This window comes from Crotalus tigris, unplaced genomic scaffold, assembly GCF_016545835.1.
Source record: "Crotalus tigris isolate CLP2741 ecotype Arizona unplaced genomic scaffold, ASM1654583v1 scf7180000023617.9722795, whole genome shotgun sequence".
Taxonomy (NCBI): domain Eukaryota; kingdom Metazoa; phylum Chordata; class Lepidosauria; order Squamata; family Viperidae; genus Crotalus; species Crotalus tigris.
This window is the reverse complement of record NW_024100081.1, coordinates 7,403,452-7,416,170: the sequence shown is the minus strand read 5'-3', so window position 1 is coordinate 7,416,170 and position 12,719 is coordinate 7,403,452.

Below are 12,719 nucleotides of genomic sequence, written 5' to 3'. Positions count from 1 at the left end.
GCTTCTCTTCTCACTTGTGTGAATGGAGCTGCATGTGCTCACGAGCGCCAGCCCACCACTGGCATTCCCCGTTCCTCTCCCTCCCAGCCGGGCCACCAAGCTGCAAAGATTGGGGACCTCTAGTCTAGATTGTAAGGGATATAATGGCAATGTAAGTGAATAGTAAGGTAAGGAAAAAGTAAGATAAAAAATTATAAATAAAGAGACTGAATTTTCAGTCATTCTAACAGGTTGCTGATTCCTGGTGATTCTATCTACTAATAGAGGATTCCGTGGCTATTGGATCCCTGAAGGAAATTCTCTTTGGATGAAATTGCAACCGCTTTTGTCTAAGAACCAGAAGGTTTTAAGATTTAAGTGTCTGTTAATTGAATATTTACAGTCGTGGTCATGAATAGGACCATCAAGCAAAGATTAGAAAGGGGTAGAATGAATACAGAATATATCCTGCACTTGGAGCTGAAAAGCAGGGATTGGTTTCTGCTAGTGTTCTAATATCCATGTAGATCCCAAAAATCTATTTTTGATTCATCTACCCATAGAATGTTCTTTCAGAAGTCTGAAAAATCATTCAATTTTTTTGTTACTTTCACAAACTTGAGATGAGCAACATCTGTAGATCACCAGGAATATTGAGCTATATGGGGTTTTTTGAGTGGGGGGGGGGTGTTTGTAGTTCCTGCTTCATTTTTTCTGCTGCACAGGATAGGTGCTCTTTGAAATATTTGGATTTTTCCCCAATCTTGTTTTTTTTATGACCATGTCCTTGACTCTGGGGCTGGTGGCTCACCAGGATTTTATAAATGGTTTTGACATCAATAACCTTTTTATTCAAGGACTTCAGACATTTTTTTTAAAAAAGGGTGAGCATGTGCTTAATTCTATTGCAGTGTTTTTCAAACTGGGCAGCTTTAAGATAAGTAGACTTCAACTTCCAGAATTCCTCAGCCAGCAATCTTTAAATCTATTTAAGAAAAGGAGGTTATTTTTAAGCTATTTTAAGTACTATAACCTGGAAAGGAATATATGACCATCTTAGGCATAAAAGTGCCAAGGCAAACATACAGCAATTGCACATATCTTAAGCAACTAATGCACCATTCATTTAGAACATGAGTTTGAATGTGTACAAATGGGTGCTGTGCTCTAATAGTTTCCCCAAATCTACGTTCTACTTTAAAAGTGAGCAAAATAAAGAGTAAACAGTTTAAGGTTTGCATCAGTAGATGCATTCACTACTGAACACATGAGACGTTACTTCTCAAGCTCCCAATATCTATGCTTGTAAAATTTATTTATACATATTTATTTGTACATCAAAGTTAGAGACTATCTCTCATCTCTCTCACAGAGAGACTCTGGGTAGTGTACAATTAAAATATAGGCACTGAGTGGAACACACTAAGAGTTCCTGAGCAGGAATGCACTAAGCCAACAACCAGCCAACTAAAGGATTGCCTAAGAAGTTGTGAGAACTCCTCCATGTGAACAATTTTTGGGTCAAGTTATTGTGCAAAACCAGAAAACTAGGTTAACTGAATATAGATAGTCCTCGACTTAAAATCTTTCATTCAGTGATCATTTGAAGTTACAACAGCATGGAAAAAAGTGATTTATGACTGCTTTGCACACTTATGACTGTTGCCCCATGGTCATGTGATCAAAATTCAGACGCTTGGCAATTGGCTAATATTTGTGACGGTTTCAGTGTCCTGGGGTCACTGCTACCTTCTGACAAGCAAAGTCAAAGGGGGAAGCCAGATTCACTTAACAACCATGTTACTAACTTAACTGCAGTAATTCACTTAACAACTGTAAAAAACAGTCATAACATAAAGTCAGTTAACAACTGTCTTGTTTAGCAATATAATTTTTGGGCTTAATTTTGGTCCGTACACCATGACTACTTTAATCATGGCAGGACAGTTCAAATTTCTCTTTGCGTGAAAATTTAATTCTCTCAGTTCTATTTTTTTTATGAGCAGGCAGACTAACATGTGCTAAAGAGATAAAGACAGATAAATGCATATGCAAACACCTGGTCTGATCTTGAGTGCTGGAAAGTATAAGCACTATCCTATCTAGGCTGCCAAATTCCAGTTGGCCACTAGATGGCAGTAAAAGAATCTAGTCTTCCCTGATCTCTAATAGTCACCTCCATTTGGCATCTCAGATGTGGAAGTTTTGTGTCAATGCTCTAAATTCTTTCACTGACTTTATCAATTACAGTTACTGTTGTGCATTAAAGAGCAAATGAATCTTCTGATTTTGAAGGATAATTTATATTTCAGATAGTTTTAGTGAACTTTAGTATGGTAAGTAAGCATGTGGCATTCTTGGCAATGATAAAAAGGAAAAATGTGTGAGCTGAGCTGCAGGAGATTCAATTTGCCTCTGGCAATGTAAAGAAGCTCAACAAAGGATTATCAATTATAGATGCTTGATACATCGTCAGATTTTTTTATCCTACTTCTTTTCTTGGCAAACATGATATCTATACTGCATCCAGTTTTGGTCACCACGATGTAAAAAAGATGTTGAGACTCTAGAAAGAGTACAGAGAAGAGCAACAAAGATGATTAGGGGACTGGAGGCTAAAACATATAAGGAACGGTTGCGAGAATTGGGTATGTCTAGTTTAACGAAGAGAAGGACAAGGGGGGACATGATAGCAGTATTCCAATATCTCAGGGGCTGCCATAAAGAAGAGGGAATTAAGCTATTTTCCAAAGCACCTGAAGGCAGGACAAGAAGCAACGGGTGGAAACTAATCAAGGAGAGAAGCAACCTAGAACTAAGGAGAAACTTCCTGACAGTGAGAACAATTAATCAGTGGAACAGCTGCCTCCAGAAGCAGTAAATGCTCCAACACTGGAAGTTTTTAAGAAGAGACTGGACAGCCATTTGTCCGAAATGGTGTAGGGTTTCCTGCCCGAGCAGGGGGTTGGACTAGATGACCTCCAAGGTCCCTTCCAACTTTACTACTATTACTATTACTATTACTATTCAGATCACTCGGAAAACAATGTCTTGGTCCCAGTCTCAGACTCATTCACTTTATGTCATAAAGCATTTCCCGGTGAAGAAATTCTGCTAATTTTTAGTGAGAAGGGTGAATCAAAGGAAAAGGTGGAAGGGGATTAATGTTATATTGAATCAAACCACTAGATGGCAGCAAAAGGATTTAGAAAGAACAGACAAGTGTCCTTAGTTTATTATACCATAGCTGGACAGGGAGTAAAAAGTATTCCGTAGAGATATCACATCTGCTGAACTGTGTGTCTTTTTCTCAATTCTTACTTCTAGAAGATTTCCCAAACTGAATCTCTGATGCCTTAGTAGGCAATCTGTGACACTCCAGGTCATCATTTCTAGCAATGTAGGAAGAAGAGTTGTAGTTCACCTGTATCCCTTCAGAAATTCACCCCTAACTGTATATCCAGTTCAGAAAATTGATGTATGGAACTGAGCTTGTGAAATTTTCAGCTAAGGAACCTGTTACTCTGTACCTTAGGCTTCCTAGAAATTAGAACAGCTGAGGTGATATTTGAATCTTTCCCCTTATTTACCTTATTTTAATATCCCAGACTAATAACATATGACAGGAAGCTATGTGACTGCCCAGAGTTTTCCCTTTTGTGTTTATTTTGTAGAATCTGTAACTGAAAATTAAAATAAATGAACTGTATCTGTTTTATAAATATTTATATTTATTTGTAAATTTATAAAAAAATAAATGTAACATATATTTTATGTATTTCAAATACGTTTAAAGGAAAGACATCTGATGGCTAAAATTGATGACTCAAAATGAATAATGTAATTACCCTCATCAAAACTACAGAGTATGCTGTTCTATGCAAATGTTTCATGAGAGGCAGTCCCAGATTTGATCCTTGGCTCACAAATAAGCAGTTACAAATTGCTCCATTACCCTCAGGATATGACCAAAATACTCCCTTGGGGGTCATTGAATTCAGTATAAGAACCACTGCTATATATCTTCTATGGCTGTGGTGGCGAACCTATGGCATACGTGCCAGAGGCGGCACTCAGACCCTTCTCTGTGGGCACACGCACCATTGCCCCAGCCCTGCCTCCTCCCACCAGCAACCCCCCAGAGGAGAGCCACCTTCGGTCATGGCCCACGTGAAGCAGCGCAGCCAAGGACATGGTAGCTGGGTAGCAGGCACAAGACTGCCCTTGCGCTCTGTCGTGCGCAGATGATGCTGGAGGCCATGGGCGGAGGGCGTGGCCACCACAGCAGTGCTGGGCTGCCTGGGTGATCTGTGGTGGGCCGTGGAGGTGGTAGGTGGCCCAGCGGGCACGGTGGAGCAGGGACAGGGGTGGGGGCACTCGGTCTCTAAAAGGTTCGCCATCACTGTTCTATGGTGTATTTAAGGCATTATAATCAGTTTTCACATTTTGTTGCTGATGACTAGTTTCAAAAAAAAACATAGTGTTTGATAGCTGATGTAATAAATGTTTTCATCTTTAAAGTAACTTGTGATTCTGTCATTTCTATAGCAATACATTAATCACTGACAATAAATTTCCTTATCAACTGAGAAAGACATGACTAAATAGTAATCATTAGACATACATCTGTCCTTAATAGTATCTCATTTACTTTGCTTGTTGAGTAAGTTTACTAACTCAGAGAGGAATAAATATTGGATGAACATGGCATCATAGATGGACATTCAGAATATATCTCAATCCATCTATACCAGATGCACAGGTAAAGTATAGGTGGTACCTTGCTTAATAGTAGTAACTATGAGAGGGAGCTTGGAATATGCTGCAACTGCCAAAAAAGCCAACACAGTTCTAGGCTGCATTAACAGAGGATAGAATCAAGATCACATGAAGTGTTAATACTACTTTATAATGCCTTAGTAAGGCCACACTTAGAATACTAAATCCAGTTTTGGTCATGACACTGTAAAAATATATATTGAGACTCTAGAAAGGGTGCAGAGAAGAGCAACAAAGATGATCAGGGGATTAGAAGCTAAAACATATAAAGAACAGTTGCTGGAACTGGGTGTGTCTAGTTTAATGAAAAGAAGGACTAGGGATGACATTGTAGCAGTGTTCCAATATCTCAGGGATTGCCACAAAAAAGAGGGAGTCAAGCTATTCTCCTGAGGGCAAGACAAGAAGCAATGGATGGAAACTAATCAAGGAGAGAATCAACCTAGAACTAAAAAGAAATTTCCTGACAGTTAGAACAATTAATCAGTGGAACCACCTGCCTCCAGAAGTTGTGAATGCTCCAGCACTGGAAATTTTTAAGAAGAGATTGGACAACCATTTGTCTGAAATGATATAGGGTTTCCTGCCTGAGCAGGGGGTTGGGCTAGAAGAAGCTCTTCCCAACTCTGTTATTCTATTCATCTCACATATGCTCTGGTGCCTATAATGTCCTTCAACACGTACAGAAGACCTCATACTGGCAAGAGAAAATGCTGTTGATATGGCCTGATACTGGGCAAATGTCATTTAATTTTAATCTTATTTATTTTATGTACTTTTTAATATGTTATATTTCTATGACTTATAATTTGTAGGTGGTTCTGACACAAATAAGGAAGATTCAGAATATATCTCCTATATACTTCCAAGCAGAAAAAGTTCATACACAATTGATGAAGGTTTTGAGATGAAGTCCAGAAGATAAGCTTTCAGTCAGAAACAGTGATTGTGTTACCTATTGCTTTCACGATATGCTAAACCATACTTCAACTATAGGAGATAGTTTCACATCTATGGCTGATATGAGGTTATTGGTTAGTAGGTCAATGTATATATAAACACATCATTTTTTTTTCTGTCATGAGTTAGGGCAAGAGAAACACCCATAACTGCACTGCTGACTTCTCTCTTGAAGGATCCATTGAATCTGCTCATTATGCAACTGGATGGAGTAGGAGATTGAGGTAGCTGGTTCTGGCCATAGATATCTAATCATTTGAGTGTTTAGCCCAAAGGGCTGCTCCTATCACCATGCTATTTCTGTAATTTTTTTAGCCATCTCTCTCTCTCTCTCTCTCTCTCTCTCTCTCTCTCTCTCTCTCTCTCTCTCCAGTCGCCATGGAAACGATGGCTGAACCTCAAACAGCCATTTATTAAAGATGTCTGATGGGATGGGCCATAAATCCAATTAAACAGCTCGGTAGGTTCCAGTTGCACTTGCAACAAGGTTACATCACGGGGCTGAAGAAGATGTATGGTGTGTGTGTGTGTGTGTGTGTGTGTGTGTGTGTGTGTAGATGCTAAGCACCCAGGATGCTCGTTTTTTCTCTCTCTCTCTTTTTAGAAGTGCTAAAAAGGTCATGTATCGGGGAGATAATCATAAATGACGTGTCATTATTACATACTGTGCATCTATTATCTCCTGCTACAGCCATGTCAGAGGCGGCTACTGAGGGCTAGATAATTGGTTTCCTCCATGCAGATGGTTTATTATCAGTGTCTTCCAGAAGGAGGTTTAAGACAGTTAGTGATGCTGTTTGCCAGTTAAAGATTAGAGACCCCAGAGAATAATTAACAATCCCCGACCCACACTTTCTGCCAGATTCTTCTGCCTTCCCTCCCTCCCTTTGCCTTTTAATCTATTCATTCTAGCAGGTGTAATAAAGTGATAAGGGAAGGCTCAGGGGGGGTGTTTGTTTGAGTGCTTCTGAGTGTACAGGCCACAAAGGATGGCATTTTTATTTCTTTCATTTGTGTGAACAAAGAGTAGGAAAACTTTTGTGCTATCTTGTATTGCCCACACACATGTGCCGTTGTATGTTCACTTGCACACACTACCATTGCTGCTGCCCAGATTTTTGCCCACATGGAGAGATTTCCAACAGGTAAAAAAAAAAAGAAGAACATTTCGTACAGCTATTGCATTGAGATTTCTAGACAAAATGGAAATCAAATGTGTGTTCAAAGCTGTTTTGCTTTGAAAAAGGAATCTGAAGATAAATAATCGTACGCTGATCTGTCCCATTGGCTCCAGGCTCCCAAAGATGAGTGTGAATACTGTACTTATTCTAAAAGACCTTCTGAATTGCTCTTTCATTCCCTCCAGATATATTCAGGGAATTAAATTTCAGTGCTAGTATCTGCCAAACCAACAACACTAAAAATGGTCTATTGCTTCCTAAGAGCGATTTTCTAAGTGAAGGCATGCTGAATCTGGAAGTATTAAAGCTTATCAATACACATTTATGTAATTTTGAAATGAATTTGTATTTAAGTTCACAGTCCTTGAATTTGGAAAATTTCTTAACTCCGGCCCTTGTATTCTATGCCTGAAATTATAAAATGGTTAAATATTTGAATCTATAATTTTAGCTTACAACTTGAAAACTGAGGGACAAAGCACATTTTAATTAAAAATTGAGAAAAAAATTTATAATATATAGGAAATTAATTCATGTGTCATTTATTATATGCTAAAAGAATAAAATACAGTGGTTTAACTGCCTCTTGGTCTGAGCCATATTTCATGCTATAATTTTCCTAGGAATTATGCTTTGGGTTTGCATTTCTGCCACCTCCAGAAATACGTTTATAAATACTTTTAAAAGCATCTGATGACCTGAAGAAAGTAAGTTGGAAAATGAAGATCATCCATGCCACCTACCAAAAAGCAGTCTTTCTGGTGATATAAAATCTAAATTCTTTCTTCCTTTTTAATCAGATCAAATTTAAAAAAAAACACACATCAAGAGGCATTTGCAAAAGCAGAATAAATTAGTACCTTGTTTATTTTAACAATGAACACAAATCTTATATCAAGATTTGTACATGATTGCCTTTTACGTTTCTTTCTGACTGCATTCTGCTTTTTAGTGTGACTGCATATATAAAATTGTTATCTATCACTTAGTTTGCTTTTTACAATGCATCTGCCTGCCTGCCTGCCTGCATGTATGCATGCCTGCCTGCCTGCTTGCCTATCTATCTATCTATCTATCTATCTATCTATCTATCTATCTGTCTGTCTGTCTGTCTGTCTGTCTGTCTGTCTGTCTGTCTGTCTGTCTGTCTATCTATCTATCTATCCATCCATCCATCCATCCATCCATCCATCCATCCATCCATCCATCTATCTATCTATCTATCTATCTATCTATCTATCTATCATCTGAATAGAATAGAATAGAATAGAATAGAATAGAATAGAATAGAATAGAATAGAATAGAATAGAGTCTGAAAGGACCTTGGAGGTCTTCTAGTCCAGCCCCCTGCTCAAGCAGGAGAACCTATACCATTTCAGATAAGTGACTGTCCAGTCCCTTCTTAAAAATCTCCAGTGATGGAAGGCCCAAAATTTCTGAAGGCAAGCTGTTCCACTGGTTAATTGTCCTCACTGTTAGGAAGTTTCTCCTTAATTCCAAGTTGCTTCTCTCTTTGATCAGTTTCCAACCATCATTTCTTGTCTTGCCCTCAGGTGCTTTGGAAAATAGTTTGACCCCCTCTTCTCTCTGGCAGCCCCTCAAATACTGGAATACTGCTCTCATGTCATCCTATTTCTTCTTTTTTTTAGACTAGCCAAACCCAAGTCCTGCAGCTGTTCTTCATATGTTTTAGTCTCCAGGCCTTTGATCATTTTAGTTGCTCTTCTCTGAACTTTTTCCAAGGTCTCAACATCTTTTCAGTAGTATGTTGACCAAAACTGGTTGCGATATTCCAGGTGTGGTCTTACTAGGGTTTTATAAAGCGGTACTCATACTTTGTGTGATCTTGATTCTATGTCTCTGTTTATACAACCCAGGATTATATTAGCCTTTTTGGCTGCTGCTTCACACTGCTGGCTCATAGTCAAGTGATCATCCACTAGGATTCCAAGGTCCCTCTCACAGTTGCTGTTTTTGAGCCAGGTCTTGCCTAATCTATCTGTCTATCTATCTGTCTATCTATCTATCTATCTATCTATCTATCTATCTATCTATCTATCATCTATCTATCTATCTATCTATCTTTTTTATTTTTATCCTACCTTTATTACTTTATAAGAAACTCAAGGTAGTGCACATTCCTAATACTCCTCCCTAAAATTGAAAATCCTTGAACAATATTGGGGTTGATATCATTTGTTTCTAGCTATTACATTTGCCTGCATGAAAATGTATTCTGCATGAAAATGTATTCTTCCTCTAATGTAGGAATATAAATGATTTTTTTCATAACTCTCCTCACTGATTTATAGAGCAGTTTTCTTTCTACACTAGAGAATAGTGCTTAGAATGCGATAGATCAAATCCATGGCAGCCATATATTTTTTTCAGTCATTATGCAGGTGGATAGGTTCTCTTCTAGATAGTAACAAATAGGCCTACCAAGATAAGTAACTTTTTTTTTCCAAGAGAAAAAAATTCCTCTGCACACCACCACTACTGTTGAGTCCTCGGCTAATGGCAATGACAACGCGAGACATTCTTGATGTTCAGTAATCTTCTTTATTTCTCTTCAGCAGCCCCGTTACAACTCAAGGCAGCACGGACTTCTCAGCCTCTCTTAAGGATGTTTTTCCCCAGGCCAAAAGACAACATTTAGGCGCGCGAAGCACCTCGCGCTGGCGCCAACCAGTCTGGTCCCAGGCAACTTGCAGCTGCCCGGGACCGTTGCAACGTCCCGAGCCTGCCCTTTTGCAGGCTCAGGACATAACATCCCTTCCCCCCCAGCTAAGACTACATGACAATTTTAACACAACCTCAACACGAGCGTGGTGTACACTCTTGTTAAATGGTACCACGCTATAGTCTGGGGATTAACTCCTGTGTTCCCATTTCCGGCTTCCACAGAATACACTTAAGTCTTCTGCCTGGCCAGTAAGGTTATAAAATCTTCAAGATATTTGGGAGACCTCTTATCTCTCTGTGACCTACGTAGGCCTGGATTATTTACAAGTACACCTTGTCCTGTGGAGGTTATAGGTTCACCCCCCTTCTCAGACCCTGGTGACCCCATGGACTGTGCCCTGATGCCTGGCCTGCTTGCTTGCCCACCGGGCTCGTCAGGCCAGGACTTTGCTCTCTCTCTAACCTGGTTGACCTGCCTAGTTGCAGGCGATCTGACCCTTCTATTAAGCTGCCATTGTTGGGTAGCTCTGAATGGCCTCTCAAACCCACACTGGACCTAACGGGAGGCTGGCTTCCTCCACTCCCCAGTTCCATAGCAGGACTGTCTGTTATTTCAGTATTGTCCCAAAACTCAGTTCCCCCCTCCGTTGAACCAGAGGGTCCAATGTCTAAAATTGGCTCTTCTCCCACTTCCCTGTGGCAGTGTCCTTCTCTGGGGACTGTGGCTGTGTTGGGCCAATTGTACTGATTGTGTGGCAGCTCTCTTGCAATGTTTGAGTTATTAGGATGCTCCCGGTTATTCTCCCTGACTGGAGTGCTGAAAGGTGTACGTGTGTAATAATTATGCCCCCGGGGTGACTCCCTGGCTGGAGTCTGCGCTGTAGCTTGTGCGCTAACTGGTTCCCTTGAATTCCTGTTTGGAACACTCGCGGAATCATGCGAAAGGCCGTCTGTGGCCTCACTGTGAGAGTCTGAATGCTGCCAACACCCTTCCCTTTGCCTGTAAGGGTCCCCCTCCCCCCTGGAAAAGAACCAGGAGTCTCTGCAGGTGAGTCCAGCCTTGTACGCAGCTGGTCAATATGCCGTCGCAGGATGCGGCCGTCTTCCAAGGAGACCTCATAAGACAAAGGGCCTGTAACCTTGCAAACAGTGGCAGGAACCCATAAATGGCCTGGCCCGCAGTTACGGGTCCATACAGGGGCACCCACTTGCAATTGCCGCGGTGCCCTGGGCTATGTACCCCTAGGCGGCAGTCTGTCCGGATGCAACCGGCCAAGTTTAGTAATCAGTTTGCACCCCCAACGAAGTTCAGCTGGGCTCCTCCCGGTAGAAGTGGAAGGTGTAGTGCGGTAGGAAAGGAGGAAGTCAGCCAACCTGTGATGCCAGTCCCCATAGGTAAGTCTCTTTAAAGCATCCTTGGTGATGCAGACCATCCGTTCAGCCATCCCGTTGGTGGAAGGGTGGAAAGGAGCAGAAGTGGCATGACGAATCATGTTGGCCTGTAAGAAAGCTTGGAATTCGGAAGAAGTGAATTGCAGGCCATTGTCAGACACCAAAACATCCGGAAGCCCATGTGCAGCAAAAATTCCCCACAATACTTGGATAGTCTTTGCAGTGGTGCTGGACGAGACAGGTACAACCTCAAGCCATTTTGAATAGCTATCAACCAGGACCAAGAAGAATTGACTCTGAAAGGGCCCAGCGTAGTCAATGTGCACCCTAGACCATGGGGACTGTGTTTCCTCCCACCTATGTACGGAAGCCTGTGGCATTTCTGGGCGTGAGCATTGACAAAGATGACAAGCATGCACCTTAACCTCAATTTCCTTATCTAACCCAGGCCACCACAAGTGGCTGCGCACAAGCGCCTTCATTCGAACAATGCCAGGATGACCCTCGTGAAGGGACCCTAAGACTCTAGACCTCATTGAGGTAGGAATGACAACTCTACTACCCCACAGCAGACAGCCCTGGAAGGTGGACAACTCGTTCCTTTTTAACCAGAAACTCTGAAACTCAGTACCTGGACAACTCTCTGGCCATCCAGACAAAACCCAGGATAAGACTCGAGAGAGTGTAAGATCCATGGCTGATTCAGCAGCCACATCCCTGGTGTTAAGGGGTGACTCAGGCAGTGCTTGAATTGAAAGAATATTGATTGCCGGGGCAGGGTCAGCCTCAACTACCTGTAAGGGTAATCTACTGAGGCCATCAGCATGGCCCATTTCTTTGCCCAGTTTGTGAATTAAAGAAAAATCATAAGCTGACAGGAAGATTGACCGTCTGAGCATCCTGGGAGAGATAATGTGAGGGGTCTATTTGTTAGTTGTAAACAATCCCAACAAAGGCTTATGATCAGTGTAGACCGTGAAATGTCTGCCATATAAAAAATCATGGAATTTTTTGATTCCAGCAACAACAGCTAAGGCCTCCCTGTCTATCTGGGCATAATTCCTCTCAGCAGAGGATAAAGTTCTGGAGTAATATGCAAGAGGAACCTGAGTTCCATCAGGTGTGATATGGCTGAGTACAGCTCCTACGCCATAAGGGGAAGCATCACAAGCAATGCACACAGGGAGTGTTTCATTAAAATGTGCAAGCACATTGTTAGATGTTAGCAAGGCCTTAACCTTACTGAAGCTTGCTTCATGTGCTTGTGACCATTCTCACACAGCTTGTTTGTCAAGAAGCCTATGAAATGGTTCAGCTACATCAGCCTTGTTAGGAATAAATGAATTGTAGAAATTCAAAAGTCCCAGAAAAGCTTGCTGTTCAGCTTTGGACTTAGGTCTGGGAGCTTGTGTGATAGCTTTTAATTTGGACTCAGCAGGATGAATCCCATTGGCATCAATTTTGAACCTCAGAAAATCTGTAGAAGACACCCCAATTTTACATTTGTCCTTTTTGAGTTTGAGTCCTGTTTTCCGAAACCTCAGCAGGACAGCCCTCAATCTTTCAGCCAGATTTTGGATAGATTCTCCAGCAATTAAGACATCATCAAAATAGGGGCAAACCCTTGGAATACCCCTCAAGGTATTTTCCATTACTCTTTGGAAAATTCCAGGAGCTACGTTTACTCCAAATTGCAGTCTCTTGACCTTGAATGCCCCTCTATGAGTTACAGTGGTTTGTGC